Source organism: Lissotriton helveticus, chromosome 10 (genome assembly GCF_964261635.1).
Source record: "Lissotriton helveticus chromosome 10, aLisHel1.1, whole genome shotgun sequence".
NCBI classification, from domain to species: Eukaryota; Metazoa; Chordata; class Amphibia; order Caudata; family Salamandridae; genus Lissotriton; species Lissotriton helveticus.
In genome coordinates, this window is record NC_136071.1 from 1,010,607,027 (window position 1) to 1,010,624,769 (window position 17,743).

Sequence of the window (17,743 nt, forward strand, 5' to 3'; positions counted from 1 at the left end):
CAAGCACTACCGGGTGATGATTGTTTATTTTACGACTGCGTGACGAATATTATTCATCGAGCGGGTGTCTGAAAGAATTTCATAACTTTATGAAATTGGATTATCTTAGTTTCATTATACAATCGCACATACATGTCGAAATGGTAAAACAAGTCTTATAGATAAAAATATAAAACCCATTTCCGGTCATGTGATTGATGACGCATTAACACACGAGCCAAGTGATTTAAACTAGCGGAGCGCCACTGAAAGTAACATCCGGACGCCAGCGGGAAGAGACAATAGGTTCCAGGCGGCGAGCCGTACCCGATTAAGTAAGTGGCTGTTTTGCTGCATTGTGGAGCGTTCTGAGTCAGGAAGTGATCAGGATAGCATTGGATTTTTGGATTACAACTCGCTTTATGTTGGCTTGTTTGTATAGACAATCACGGGATGTGAAGAGAATGCCAGACTGAGCGTCCATGTGGCACACCAACTCTTCAAACTGAGTGAGTGTTTTAAGTTTGACCATGTGAACCTCTGTTACTTTTTTGTCTCTGTGGCCCTGATAACTCCCGAGAGGGGGTGGTCGGGATCCGGATTTTAATGAGCATAATACCCGGTATTTTTAAACGTGTAAACAATCCAAAAAGATTTTGTTCCATATATAAATAAAACGACCAAATATGAGTCATAAATCTGTAACTGAAAAATTACTCGAGTTAACAGGTCAATAACTACTTGAAATGATAAACCTGATTTGGAGACATGAATTAATCAACATACATATAATAGAAATGTTTGTTTTATGTTTTAGATGGTATCCAGGCAAATTGCAGGATTATCGAGTACGGGTAAAACCGTGAGTTAACCGAGGAGAGTTAAAATAATTTTTTTCCTCTATGGTCCTAACGGTGTGGACACCCCTTAGCGTGGGTGGACCCCCGGAGGGCGCACTTCTTATTTTGGTCCTGAAGAAAGCTGAGCTGAAAAAGCACGCCATACAGCAGAAACATGTTGACCACCTACACCAGGTCACCAAGGTTTTAATTTTGACCTTACAGTGATCACACCATTTTACTGTGAACAATTGGTCCTTTAAATAAAGTTGTTGGGGATCAGTTGGGATCTTTTATTGTCACCACACATTCACGATTTTCACATATTTCACTGCTGACATACCTGCTCCGCTGCAATCGCAGGCGTTGAAGCACACAGGGGGGGATAGCCTGGCCCCCCTGTGACGAACGCCATGATGAAGCATGTCACCACTAGGGTGAGTGAGGGTTCTTTTAGAAAATAATCTTTCTCCTGTCTCTATAGTTTCTTAGTCTCATTAGTTTTGTTAGTTTTTTGACCACCTACTGTAATTAATTAATTAATCAATTTCACTGTGTGTTTCGTCACTTGGACATAACGTCTCTAGATGTTCACAAGAATAGGCTCTCTTTTGTTGATGATAATTTGCTGTTTTGAGTGACAGACAACGTCACTGTCTAAAGAACAGCAAAACTTACGCCCCCAAATCCGAAAAAGACGCGGCTAAATTGGAGTGACGCATCTCTCCTCCAATGGCTGGCCTCCGTTTAGGAAGCCAGCCAATGGAGGAGAGACAGGGCAGGGAGGCGGGTTCCAAAGCACTACTAAGGGACATTCATTCTCCGACCCCAGACTGCGCAAGCGCAGCCTTTAGGTCCTCGACCTAAAAAGTAGAGGCCACGCAGGGAAACTTAAGGAAGCACTTTAATGGACTGAACAGGCATGACGCATTTCGGCCTCCCGGCCTTCTTCAGATGCCTCTGTGTTCCGGATGCTTTCCCACCCGCGTGTTAAGCTGTCCTGCCACTTTACCATTGGTGGGAATCTGCTCTATATATATATATACTCAAACTTAAAGTTTGCCTGCAGAAAGAGCGCCTGCAACAGGTAAGTTTCATCTGCACATCTTTTTAATGGAGCAAAACAGCGAAAATCGGCAGGGTGCCTTGCTCACGTGAAAGTCAAGCCCGACGCTTTTCGCGCTTCAGTAGCACTTCTATATATATATATATATATCATTACAACAAGTTTTCTTCGCTCAAGAAGACGCCGCACACCACTTCAATTCTGTTTAGTTGTATTTATTCTCCTGCAGGTTTTCCCCACCACGTTTCCTACTATACAAGTCCCTGGTCACGGTTTACAAACAAAAGTCCTTCGTTTGTGTTGCATATTTATACTGAAAGTCTCACTCAGCAGATTAAGATGCATTGTGGGATCAGTAGGCAGTTGCAGTTATATGCTATTTTTTAGCTTTATCAATGTGTTTAGTGGCTTGCAAGCTGCGTATTTTGCAACTTAGATTTATTGGGTGAAAAATCACTGGTGATTCGCCAAGGTGACATGAGGCATATATTGTTCACATATAGTATGTCACAAGAATTGTTAATTCACAATGGCATTTGGAATTAGCAATATGCCCTCGCATTAATGACTACAGAGTCATTGGGTAGATTGTGGCTGAGTGCCTTAATTCTACTATCCCAATTGTGCATGTGCTTTACTTGCAGGCCTTCCACACTTTGATAAGAAAACATTTTTTTTTTAAAGATTATATATATATATATATATATATATATATATAAATATATATATATATATATATATTCACTGAAAAAACCATAGGTTATAGACCATATATAGTTAGGAATTAGCATTTACAAAACCTTGAAAATTCACTGAAAAAACCATAGGTTATACACCATATATAGTTAGGAATTAGCATTTAAAAAACCTTATTTTACTCACACAAAACCATTGAAATTCCATATATAGTTAGTTGTACTAACTATATATCGCGCACCCGCAATCCACTGCTGATCATGTCACATATTACATCATTCATGACATGGTCAGTGACATCACTGATGACATCACTGATGACATCTCAAATGACATCACTGATGACATCACTGATGACATCTCAAATGACATCACTGATGACAACATCCAGTGACTGTATTTTTCTGTAAAGTTAAAATATGTCTTACATATTTAAGAATGAGTGGATGTATAAGTGTCTGGATGAAGGATTTAGTAGGTGCATGACTGACTGTATGAATGAGTGATTAAATGTGTTTCACTGAGTGCATGGGTTAGTGACTAAACTGTCTTAATTTGTGCATCATTATGTCTGTTGTTCTGAAAACTGCTGCATGTGTTGTTCAGTAGCTATATGAGTAACTATATGGGTTATTGATTGGTTGCCCAAGTATTTGTATGGGAGACTGAGTGTGTGTGTGGGTGGCTGGGAGGTGTATGACTCTGTGCATAGATGTGTGAGCAGTTGATTCACTAGATGTATGGGTTCAAAAGTGCATGTGGAAACAGCTGTATGGGCGGTTGACTGTGTGCATCAGTGTATTGGTGAGTGAATGGATATCTCAGTGCTACATGTCAAAGTAAGTACATATGTAAAACACAGTACATGTGAGAGTTGACATATATAAATAACTGTGCAAAAGAGCTAGTGAATGTGTGAGTGGCTGTATGGATCATTGTGAACTTGTATCAGGGATTGTATAAGAGAGTAAATATGTGTTAGTATATGTTTGAATAAGTAAGGTGTGTATAACTGTATAGTTGAGGAAATGGAGGTGTGATTGATTCTTTGCATGACTGACTAGGTGTGTGAGTAACTCCATGGATGAGTGACAGTCTGTGAGTGTCTGTTTACACTGAGTGTATCTAAGGTTATATTAGAGTCTGAAGAGCTTCATCGTATTATCACATGAATGATGTCATCAGTGATGTGATCAGTAATGTCAAATGAGATGTCATCAGTGATGTCATCAGTGATGTCATTTGAGATGTCATCAGTGATGTCATCAGTGATGTCACTGACCATGTCATGAATGATGTAATATGTGACATGATCAGCAGTGGATTGCGGGTGCGCGATATATAGTTAGTACAACTAACTATATATGGAATTTCAATGGTTTTGTGTGAGTAAAATAAGGTTTTTTAAATGCTAATTCCTAACTATATATGGTGTATAACCTATGGTTTTTTCAGTGAATTTTCAAGGTTTTGTAAATGCTAATTCCTAACTATATATGGTCTATAACCTATGGTTTTTTCAGTGAATTTCATTGGTTTTTTAAAAGCTAATATCTATAGCTGTAAAATGTATTCTTCTTTAAATCCAAAAATATATTTTATATGTTTATTAATAATTTTTTTTAAAATATTTTTTTTGTTTCGCTCCCGGTCCGCGAACCGGAAAGCTTTCCGTTAGCTTAAGTTGATGCCGCGACCCGGTGCGCGAACCGGTAAACGTTCCATTTGCGCAACTGCCGCTTTAGAAATCAACATCGTGACGCGTTGCGAAAGCGCGACGTATCGCGTTGCCGCGTAATGCGTCTTATGACGTACCGCGTTAGCGCACCCGGAAGTGCCCCGGGGCGCGGACCGAGGCGCGAAACGCAGCTCCCCGGAAGCGATCCGCGGCGCATCGCGAAAGCGCGACGTATCGCGTTGCCGCGTAATGCGTCTTATGACGTACCGCGTTAGCGCACCCGCAAGTGCCCCGGGGCGCGGACCGAGGCGCGAAGCGCAGCGACCCGGAAGCTATCCGGGGCGCGGACCGGAGCGCGTAACGTAAGCATAACAGGTCATGTGACTTGTTAATAACACTTTTCATTGGTTCATTTCACTTTTGGTTTCATAATCATGTAAGGCTAGGTCAGGTGACCTAAAAATAACACTTTTCATTGGTTGAGAACTATTGTTTTTCCCAAATGATGAAAACCCCTCCTTCTTTCCTCACTCTGACTTTCATCATTGTGAGAGGAAGACCTTTATTAATACTTGAGAAATGGCTTCAGTAGTTGCTTCAGCTGGTGCACCCCCACCACCACCTCCTCATGGGAAGAGAGGACCACCTCCCCAGGTCATGACCAACACAGAGGAGGAAGAAGAAGAAATAGAGGAAGAGGAGAGAGAAGAACCACAGTTCTTGGAAGAGATGCCCCGGGTTTCCCATAGGAAAGCCAGTTTCATCTGGCAGTTTTATTCAATCCCTCCAGGGCAAAAGAAAGTGAATGCGAGGTATGTCACCTGCCTCATCTGCAAAGATAAATTATCAAGAGGGACTGATAAAAAGTATAGTTATGGGAACTATACCATGCATAGGCACATGACCAGGAGGCATCCACTCAATTACAGCCGGGCGGAAATACGGGATATGGAACAAAATCCAACATCAACTCCTGTGGCCAGGTCAAGATCGTCAATATCATTGACACCAGCAGAGGCACGGGAAACTGTGCCAAACATCCAAGAGAATTTTGGCCACATGAAACATACTTGTATGCACTGTGGTGCGTTGATAGCATGTGGCAACATGAGTATCAATTCAATAAACCTAGCTTACAACAATCATAATTGCCCTAACCGCCCCCAGTAATTTTGCTCCTGTTGAGCCCTTTTCAATGCCTGTTTTTTGTTGTTTCCCCCCCAAAAAAAACCAAAAAAAATATAAAATCGTTCAAAAAATACAAAAAAAACTAAAAATGTTCAAAAAATCAAAAAAAAATATAAAACAACAAAAACATTTAAAAAAAGTTCTTTTCAGAACTACCTCCCCTTTCAATAAAAATTGCTAGAATGTTTAGCACTCTGGCAAGCTCTATTTCTTTTGGTTCGCTTCCCGGTTAGCTTCCCGGTACGCGGACCGGGAGCTAACCAAAAAAATAAAAAATAAAAAAAAAGTAAGTATAAGTAAAGTAAACAGAGAGTGATGTTAAAAGAAAGACAGCTATAGGGAGTAAAGAAGAGATACTGTTTAATAGATCTATTTACCGAAGAAAAGACGGAAGAGGGTATAATTGTGAAAAACAAAATAGATAAGGAAGTGAAAGAAAAAAAAAGAGAGTAGAACAATAACAAAGAAGAGTTTCTTGGAGAATGTGAGTGAATGTTCAAAATAAGATTAAAACATGGGGAATAACAGAGAGAAAAAATAGAAAACAGAAAACAAAAAATAACAGAAAAAGACTAATTGAAACAGCAAAGAAATGTAAGTAACATAGAGCCATATCATCAACATAGGCAATAAAAGTTTTGCAGCTTTTATCGTCAGAAATGTGTCGCTAAAGCCGCTTTTGCGGCAGAAAACTGCAGCTAAAACCACTTTTGCACCAGTTTTCTGCCAATAAAAACAGCAATAATTTTATTGGCTGTGTTCATAATATGCCCCTTAGTGTGCTTCAACTACACAGAGAAAGCATTATGAACAAGTAGTGATAGAGTGATCAGTCAAAGACACTAAGAGTAATAGAGACGGAGTGAGTGAACAAGAGTGAGGAACTATGAGAAGAGAGGGACTGAGAAAAAGAGTGGAAGGAGTTGAGTAAGTAGGTAATAGAGAAAGGAATGAGGGAAGTAGCAAAGGCAGGAAACTGAGGGTTAAAGAAATGAAGCAGTGGAACTAATAGAAGTTAAATGTGATAGAAATGTAACGAAAAGAGTACAAAACATTTACCTTATAATTGTCGTTAAATTACTCACTTTTTGTTTTTATACTTTCAATCTGTGAAAGAGAGAACAAACATTTGAAAAATATTAAAACATGTATTTAAAAATTACAAAAGACAAGGGAAAAGATTGAAGGACAAACAGTTTTTCAACAACTTTGACACTTACAGAAGCTTCTGCTTCTCCAGGCCCCCTACACAGTCCTAAAGATATACATTTTAAACTAACAGTATCTTGTTGCAGATGAAGTGAGGCCTATCTTAAAACATGGTGCATCTTTTGCATTGCTGTTGTCTCAGAAAAGTGTTGCAAGACACTAAAATTTTAAATGATTGCTTCAGGATGCCAATAAGATGTGTCCTATCCAGAGGTTTGTTTGAGGTGAGGCCTACTCAGGGTTGCAGATGAAATTTAGAGTTGTTGAAGAGTACAGAGAAGATAATACATTTGCAGGCCTACCAATGAAGTGAGTCATGTCCACTGCACTCTTGAACAAAGGCCAAACCTCCTCTGTTTCCCTGGACAGACCTAAACTTGATCTGCACAATGTGATTCGTAATGATAGGAAACACAGGTGATGTAATTGAAATACGTGCAATTTCTTTTGCTCATTTCACAATCACATCACTTGTGTTTCCTTTGCTTAGGTATCTCATTGTGCAGATGTAGTCCAGCATATGAAAGAGTACGCAGAAGTGCAGCACTGCATGCAACAACTTTGACACTTACAGAAGCCTCACCTTCTCCATGCCTCCTACACAGTTCTACATATACATCTTAAATGCAAACAGTACAGAATTAATTATACATGTTAAATGGTTTATTTTTGCTGTTCTCAGAATGTATCAAAATTCACTAAAAACAGTGACTTGAAGGTATTCATCATATAACAGCGGGGAAAAAAAACACAATCAAAATGATTGTGTTTAAAAAACCCATACAACATAACAAATCAGAATTCAGAACTCCTTAAAGTTAACTTACTTTCCATGATGTCAAAGGATGTCCTATGAACAGCTTACACTCTGTTGTGCTGTTATTACTTTCAGCCCGCCACTTTCTGAAAGAAAACCTCCATCGTTTTTAAAAACATGTTACATGCAATAAATGACTTCTTGCTCTCTACCACAAGTTTCCACAAGGCCAAATCTTGTCAGAGCCATTTATAACTCTTGGATTTCTTGTAAGCCAATCCCGTCATTTGGCATTTCTGCAACTTTCAGAATTAAAATGTTGAAGATCATTTTCACAATCCTGGAATAGTAATATCTTCCCCTTCTTGCTCAGTCATGTTCTACATTTCCTATGACACTGATACTGCTTACTATGAAGCAGACTTACACTACCTCTATGACTACTACAATTATTTAATTCTCTACATCACTTTTAATCACAAAGCAATGTAAAACAGTAGACAGCATTGCAGACTTACATTCCCTCTACTCTATGTTTTGATTGGCTGCTTCAATTAGCTTATAAAAAGAAATAGTTTTTCTGAACTCATTCAAAGTGCACTTATTTCTCCATGACGTCCAGTCTTATGGTTAGAAGTTATGTCTCTGAACTACACTTATCCTCAAGGCCAAATCGTGTAGGAGCCATTAGAACTTCTGGAAATTCCACAGAGCACATCCCGAGATTCTTTCCCTAAAATTTTGGTTTTAAAAACACCAGGTAAGAGTTTTTAAGGTCATACGGCAATTTTTTTTTGAAAATTAAAACAGAATCATTGCAGAATGACCAGCCATTTCTAGACTTTAAATAAGCTGTGTAATGTCCTGATGTTATTGAAGGACCGTCATGATATATAATTGCTGCAGTTACAAAAGTCCTTCCTGATATTGACAACTGCGAAGCCACAAAATTTTTAATTAAAGTTGTCAATTTTGTTCCATCAGGCCTACATCGTTGGAACATTAAAATGACATACTGGCCATATGTTCGTATAAATAATGTGGACATCATTTCAGATTTACATTGGCTACACTCCATGTTGTGATCAGCTGCTTTTACTAGCTTATTAAAGGAGACTGATTTACTGTCTGGCAAAGTTAAATATATAAATCTTTCTGAGTTTACACTAGTAGTACTTGATACCATACAGTTCTCGCAGTCATGCTGCCATTGATAAGAAAGCCCAAACAGCTGATCTACATCTACACCTTCAGCATGCAATACATCAAGCATATACATTAAAAACTCCTGACAATCTTGCTGAATATTTTGAGAGAATTGTGTTTGGCCTGAACATCTGTCTAACAGATTTCGAATTTCAGACACACTTTCTATGTTTGTTCTATCAGTGCTACATTTCTCTAACACAGAATTTAACAAACTGCAAAATCTTTGATCAGAATTGACCACAATCTCTTCTTTTACATTTTCTAGAGAAAACAAAACATTAACCACTACATTAGCATAGCAGTTGACACCAGAACTGTTTTCAAATTGAAAACCAACAACATCTTCAACAGAATCCTTTTTGTTTCTGCTTATAATTTCAGGTTCATCCACTTTTCGTCTTTTTGCTACAACCTCCCCAGTATTGGTCACATTTCTTCGTTTCCGGTCTACCACACGTTTCTCAAACAAAGGATATTGAGGCAAATGTGGCGCATACTCTCTTCTTAACCTATTGTATTCCTTAACACAATCTAGATCCGCACAAATGCTTGTGACATCACACTCAATCAAGTACAATCCCGATAAAGTTCTAACTCGTGACAATGCCACATATGCCATACCCTCCTTGAACACAGAACTGCCAATATTCACCAATGCACTGTCTACACTTAAACCTTGCAATTTATGGATTGTCACCGCATATGCCAAGCAAACAGGAAACTGCTTACGGCGAACATATAAGTCTTTTACAAGCAAAAATCTAGCAGAACAACGACCAATTAGCTGTACTTCCTCAATGCCATCAAATTTAATTTTTAAAAATTCAATTCCATCTCTATTTCTGTATTTTACAAAATCAACAACATTACCCATTGATCCATTTACCAGACCTCTTTCAACATGTAAATTCCTTCTTAAAATTATACGGCAGTTCAAGCACACATTCAGAGTCTTTTCAAAACCTGCAGTTTTAGATATACTCTTCTCTAATGAATCCAATTTTGTTTTCAGATTCTCAGACAAAATAATTGTTGATCCCATATGCTCTACTCTGTCAATAGCTTCCAGTTTCACAATCTCTTGCTTTTCTAAATGCAACATTTTGTTGTTGAATTTGGCACATTCTGCAAGAGTTGGCATCAAACATATTCCAGATTTCTTCTCAGTAATTTTCTGAAAAATATTCTCAGGCACAACATCTTGTTCTGGATATAAATTTGACAGTAATCGTGCATGTAAAGCTTCTTTCCCATGCTCGGTCACTTTTCCAATTCTAACATCTTGTAGAATAGTCTTGTAAACTTCATCCTTCGCCTGACGCATATTTTCATGCAGTTCAGCATAATTGAAGTTTAACCATATATTGACGTTGCCAATGCTGCCTAGGCACTTCCTGGTATCTTCATGCGTGAGCATTTTGAACACAGGTTGCCCTTTCACTGGTGTCAGCTGCAGAAGATCTCCGAAAACAATGATGTGTTTGCCACCAAATAACACATCATACTCTGTTTTGAGAACTTCTTGCATTCTCAAATGCACAAAGGCAAGCATGACATTGGAAACCATGCTTACTTCGTCAATGATAAGAAGTTTCATTTTCCTCAAGATTCTTGAAACTTCAAAACAAGCATCTCCAGATAGCTTGTGATATTGTAATTTGTTGTCATGCTCCACTGGCAGCATCAGTAAACGATGTAAAGTAATCCCTTTAATGTTATGTGCTGCCAGTCCAGTTGGAGCGGTGACAACACAAGACAGCGATGACTCTGTCCTTTCCTGCAAATAGCATGAAATTGCTTTAATGAGGAAACTTTTTCCAGTTCCCGCTTCTCCACTCACGTACAGTCGGACAGGCTTCAACGACGTACATGAGCACTCTTTCTTGTCATGACTTAATCCATGATCAATTTGCATGGTAACTTCGTCATATATTTTCCTCTGCTCAACGTTGAGTTGTCTTTCCAACTCTTCTAAGTTAACCGCATCCTCCTGAGCATGTGCCATGGCTCTTTCCACTTCATTCATAGCAGTGGCAGCTTCATTTTCGATAACAGGTCCTCCTAGTGGATCCTGACTCAATGAAGCAGAACTCTGACTGTCCTGAGAACTGTCTCTGGCAATCTCGGCTGCAATCATTGCTTCCTGCTCAATTTCCGCATTCAACATTTGTACATATTTGGGAAAAGCAGGACATTCTATGGTCTCCTTGGCGGCATTGAAAGAGTCTTCGTAACAGAGAAAATCTCCAAGCAGTTCCTCTTCTGCACGCCAAGGCTTGAAAAGTTGCAAAAGTGCTAAATAGAAAAACTCCTTTTTTTCAGGAGATTCGCCACTCAATTTTCGATGGTTTACCAAGTGGCATTTTCTTTGCTTGACCAGACATCCCTCACTTCCTATTACAGCATACACTCCTTTCTCAGTATCTTCTTTGATGTTCCTCTTGAATATGTAATTTTGAAGAACCTCATACAGACAAACATTCTCGAGGTGAATGCTTCGATTTGGATAATATGTATCCAACATGTTGGTCTTCAAAATGTCGGTACTGTTTGGCTCCTTTTCCGCCAAATACTCAATTTCCCGCACAGGTTTGAGAACTCGATTACGCGTTGCAGCAAGACCAAGACTCGCCCAAATGATACTCCTGGACTTGGCATAGAGACTTGCTGAAGACAACCGGTCAGAACATTCGTACGCTCCGATTTCTCGATGCGACAACATCTTCAGACTGAAACTGTACAACTTCTTGCTGAGGCTCTTTTCATGGGAAATGTCCTCCCACATATCCTTCAATTCTGTCTTCTCTTTTTTGGTGATGTAAGACGTCACATACCGAGCCACAGCCATACAGTTATCAGCCACAAACTGTATATCCATGTTAGCATTCCACATGGACAAAATCACCGGGTTGTAGTCGTTGATGTACTTGGACTCTTCGTTCCTCTTCAAATTGTATGTGTTTTTAGGTGATTTCTTCATCACATTATGTCGCAGCGAAGACATCAAACTGTTTACTCTTCCTTTAGAAATCACCGGTCGTGGAAAGCCGAAACGACATTTGGTGTAGAACTTGTCCTTGTTTCGGAATTTACGACGACAGTACTTTCCACATCGATGGCTTTGGAAACGCAGAACTTTTTCTCTTAGGCTTTTCTTCTCCTTTGCGTTTGGAACAGCACACGTAGAATACTGTTGTATAAAACTCATCACTGAGTCTTCTGGATCCGTTCCAAATTTAGGTGCATCCTTGATCCACAGCAACATATGTATATGAGGAGCACCTCTTGCTTGGTACTCCTTTCTCCAGAAGAAATCCAACACCTCTCCAAGAGGTGGATTCTTCTTATTCATGATGAAAGACATCATAGCTTCAAATCTATGATTGAAGTACCTACATACATTGACTGGATCCAAAGAGCACAGTTCTCCGGGTGTCTTGAATTCGATGTTTTCTACGTTAGCATTTGCCTCTCGTAGAAATTCAAGTAAGTCTTCCCAGCCATACTCGGCACAGCTCAGAGTGAGGAACCATGTGGGAGTACCTAAGTTCCTCAGCATACATTTTAAATCACCATGACGACGGTACCAGTACTCATTAGTACCACGCTGACACGCCATGAGATTAATCAGGTGAGAATCCAAAATACTGTCTTGGACATTGACTTTATCCATAAAGTCACTTGCCGAAATGTTTTGCATGTGTATACCACTTTTCAAGATGTGGTTCACTGCATATGACAGTCCAGACAGATCGCTTTCAAACAGGAGATGAAACAAATAAGGAATGCATTGTCGAAACCTAGCATCTCCTGCATACAATCGCAAAGTCCGGTATTCAGAAGCAGGAATTTGATGAGGTCGCTCATCATATCTTCCTCCGTGACCTGTTGGAAAAAGCTGTGGGAAACACAGAGCTTCCAAACTTTCCTCCCAAACACTAATGGGACTCCCTTTGGCTTGTTTCATTTGAAACAACTCAATAGCATTCCCCATGACTTCCTTGGAATGCAAAGGATGAACACTATAATGTTCATATATTTCTTCACTAGTAGAAGTTTCTACTTTCTCAATTTGACCAGCACACAAATCGCTATCCTCTTCCTCACTTACTTCCTCTTCTGCAACATATACATTCTTATAGTATTTATTATTTTTTTTCAAATACAATGTTGCCTTTTTAACTTTCCTAACATCTACTAAATCTTGCCATATTTTCTTATTCTTTGTCGGAACCCCATTAACTAAGATAACCAGAGGTTCCTCGTCCACTTTTTCTACTCCAATTGTGTTAATGTTTTTCTTCAAATCTAGAGGCAAATAAACAACTCTTCCCTTTAATCCTCTCTGTAAATCTGATGGAGGCAATTTCCCTGTCTTTGGCTCCATTCTTACAATAGCCTGAAAGGGATGGATACTTTTAATCAAAATAGATTCATAAGTATTTAAATCCTTCAATTCAGAAGGAATCTCAACCAATTCCAGATTATTATGAACTGCTCTAGCAGGCATCTGGTTTTGATTTAATTTGCAACAACAATAAGTACACACACGTTGATCCAATCCCAAATCAAAACAATTTTCTACCATCAAGTATGTTGCGAAATCCTTCCATTCACTATTATTTTCCCTTTCACTTTTTGCATATAAATCCACTAACTTAGTCTGATTCTTATAATAAGTGCGTCGACAACACACACAAGTGAAATTTGGCCTCTCACTTGATTTGACCTGAAACGTGGCAATTTCCCTCTGGAAATTATCTGTACTGGAAACCTGTACACTATCTTCCACATCACCCGCTTCTTCTTGGTCAATTTCAACATTCTCCTCTTTATTTCCAAAGTAACAAAACTCAATTTCTTCACATATATTCTTCACATCTATTTCAGAACCATGCAAAAGAGCAGCACATAATTTTTTAAGCATAATTGCTGGACTCTTAGCATAATACAACATTCTAACTAATTTCCTCACTTTATTATGATGCACTGCTAGCATCCTGAAATGATGAAAAACACTCTGGCATACTCTCCTGGAAAGACAAGCCAGTGAATGACCATGCAAACCTGTCACTTCTCTCACTCTGCAAGGATCTAATTCTTGCAACAACCTTATTTTCTGCTTCAAACTTTTCTTATTAAATGACCGTACAAAATCACAAAGCAAATTGATGGAATCCTGTCGCACACTGCAAATACTACTACACTTCCAGGTGTACACAGGACCCTTAGCACGTCTTCCTAAAACCTCATTACCTAACACCTCTTCTGCCTCTGTTGTCACAAGTTTTTCTTTTTCAACTGGACAACCATCTTTCACTTCATAAGCACGACCACTGGTGTCAACTGCATGCACCAAATCATTATCCTGGAAATAACTCTCCTCATTAAAAAATGCCTCACAGCTTGAACTATGCATCCATTCTCCAGAAAAAACTTCACAAAAATTACTACGATTAACTATTCTCTTCCATCTACTATTTCTTTTGAAATCATAAATTGCCTTGTTTAGCTTCCTAATTCTATTGATTATCAAAATAAATAACTTACGTTTAATTTCAAATGCCTGATCAATAACTTTCTCAACTTTTTTTTTTCTCTTATAAAAAACCACTTTCTGTTGACCTTTCTTAATATTTTTTAACAAATTGCCAATTATCCTGTTGCGGAACATTCGTTTACGAATGTCCCTAAACTGTTGTTTCCTTCTACTATCATGCACAGAGTTATCTCTTGCTCTAGCAGTAACATTTTTGATTGGCCTTTCCTTTCCATTTGAATTGCTTCTCTTTTTCTGGACTGAAACATTTTCTGTAGTAATATTTTTTTTACTACAAATATTTCTTATGAATGTTTTTGTACTCTTACCCGGTGCTTTCTTGTTGACTTGACAAATCTTTTTGTTAGAGGACTGCTGCTTTTTTTCAATCACCTGCTGTCTTTGACGTTTTGCAGCCTTTCTCAGTCTTTCTTTCGTTGGCATGGTGAAATGTTGAAATGATCTGCAGTTGAATCTGTGGTAAAATATATTAAAAAATGTTATTAACCACTATTACCCAACAGTACATCAATAACAGTAATCAAAAACTTAAAACACTACTTTACATTTTTACATATAAGATTTTTTAGTGCATGGCAATTTTAGAATACAGAAATAGCAGAAAAGAAATGGAATTTATATTCATGTTACCTGTGCTATCTTATATGTGAATCTGATCTAATTTTATGAGCATATTTTAATATTTTATTGAAGACACTACACATAACCTGTTTTTGAAGGTGTCTTTATTTTTAAATTAAACGGTTTACATTTTTACTTTTTATTTATTATAAATTTTAAAAATAAATGTTTATAGTTCCATAGGATCAAGCAGGTCAGCTTCCCAACCTATGTCATATAATTCGGACAAATCTGCATCCTCATCACGTTCTTCTTCATCCTCAGGATTTAAATCATCCAAGGGATCAATATCCACTGATGTTTCAATTACAAGTTCAATGATGAGGTCAAAATCAACTGATTGCTGATTGTCGCTCATGTTGATGTTGTCTTTATCTTTAAAGAAAGATAACAACAATGAGATGTTGCAGAGTAAGAGACAAATCTCAGAGATTATAATAGTAAAATTGTTTAACAAGAGTAACATTTTGCAGCTATTATTTAGCCATGTCCAGCGATGCTGAGCAGGTAAAGCCTATGTCTCATTTTTCAGTGAACAGGACTCATCTCTTCTTAACCTTGGATAAGCCTCACCGACTCTGTGTCCCCTGCACATACTTAAATGTAAAGGGGCAGATTTATGTTAAATGGCACATCCCCAGGCATGCACCAGTTAACGTGCACCACTGCACTGCCACCCATGCTGTGCCGCATTTACAATCAGATAGGAGAAAGCTGCGTCAAAACCCTGCGCCTGCTTTAAGCAGGCATAGGTCTTGACGCAACATTGTGGAGATGGGGCACCCCTGAGCCTTGCTGGAGCTGCATCGCACTTGCGATACAACTCCAGCAATGCGCCACCTTTACAGCACAGATACGTCACGCATCTGTGCCATTTTTGCCCCATGCTGCGCCGCATTGTAAATGCAGCACATCATGGGTGGCGGAACAGCGGCGCAGGATGACTGGCACATCCCTGGTGATGCGCCAGTCATCATAAATCTATCCCTAAGCTTCTTATCTTGTTACAGATGAACCGCCATATGTATCATCAAACTATTTTGCATTTCCTAAATAGCGAATTTTAAGGAATAAATAGCAATTCTTTACCATTCCTAATTTTCAATGAGCAAATTGCTAATTGCAAATTACCCATTCATTTCCATGGGCTAGGAGGCTCATAGGAATGAAGGTGCAATTTGCGATTAGCAATTAGCTCATCGCAAATTAGGAATTTTTCCAAGGGTGCAGGGGTGTCTCAAGAACACCCTGCTGCACCCCTGAAAAAGAAATTTGGGGGCATATGGCGCACATACATGCCCTAAGGGCATGTATTGGCGTCATATGGCACCTTTTGTTTTTTGGAAAAAAAGCTTTTTGAAAAGAATTCGCAAATGACCACCAACTAAAAGTTGGTGGTAGTTTCCAAATCCTTAATGTCATTTTTTACATATTTTTTGTTTGATACATTGCATTTAAGGAATCGCAAAATTTGCAAATCCTTCAGTGCAATCGCAAAATAAGGAATAGCAAATTTTGCTATTCCTTATTTTGCATCAAACTTGTTTGATACATACCATTTGTCTAATTAGCATTCGCAAAGGCCGAAATTTGCAGAATTTTGATCTTTGCGAATGCTAATTAGCTTGATACATATGGCCCCAAGTGAAGCCTGTCTTGCAACATGGTGCATCTTTTGCATCACTGCTGCATCGGTTTCATGTGGCACGTTTTTTTTACACCATGACACATCTGCCTAAATGCATCAATTTGTAATTTTGTCGCCTCATAGCAAATCTTTTGCACCGCCGCTGCATCATAAAAGTGACGCACAGTGGCGCAAAAGAGGCATACACCTATCATAAATCTGTCCCTAGCATTTTAAATAATTAATCCAGGATGACGATAAGGTGTGGCCTATCCAGAGGTTTGTTTAAGGTGAGGCCTACTCAGGATTGCAGATTAAAGTTACGCTTGATGAAGAATACAGAGGAGATAATACATGTAAAGGCCTACCAATGAAGTAAGTAATGTCCACTTTATTGCGCCAGTCATCATAAATGTATCCCTAAGCTTCTTATCTTGTTACAGATGAACCGCCATATGTATCATCAAACTATTTTGCATTTCCTAAATAGCGAATTTTAAGGAATAAATAGCAATTCTTTACCATTCCTAATTTGCAATGAGCAAATTGCTAATTGCAAATTACCCATTCATTTCCATGGGCTAGGAGGCTCATAGGAATGAAGGTGCAATTTGCGATTAGCAATTAGCTCATCGCAAATTAGGAATTTTTTCAAGGGTGCAGGGGTGTCTCAAGAACACCCTGCTGCACCCCTGAAAAAGAAATTTGGGGGCATATGGCGCACATACATGCCCTAAGGGCATGTATTGGCGTCATATGGCACCTTTTGTTTTTTGGAAAAAAAGCTTTTTGAAAAGAATTCGCAAATTACCACAAACTAGAAGTTGGTGGTAGTTTCCAAATCCTTAATGTCATTTTTTACATATTTTTTGTTTGATACATTGCAATTAAGGAATCGCAAAATTTGCAAATCCTTCAGTGCAATCGCAAAATAAGGAATAGCAAATTTTGAATTAAGGACATTTTAAGTCATTTCCACATGTGCAGTGTTTTCAAATTATGATTTGAAAATCGTTTTTAGGGAAAAGGAATGGTTTGTAAATTTATGACAAGGACATAATGGTGTATGCTTCTTTATAAGGCATTTCAGTGTCTCTGATGTCATTTTCCCCATATTACATTATAAGACCTTTCCCCATGGAGCACATTCCTTGTAAATATGCTCCCACCTGTGCATGGTAAATTTAGATTTTGACTGTTTGAGTCACATAGCCATGTTAAAAGTGACCCAAAAAAATTGCAAAGGCTTTAAAAAAACACTTTCATGTGTCTTAAGGACATTTTAAGTCATTTCCCCGTGGGCAGTGTTTTGTA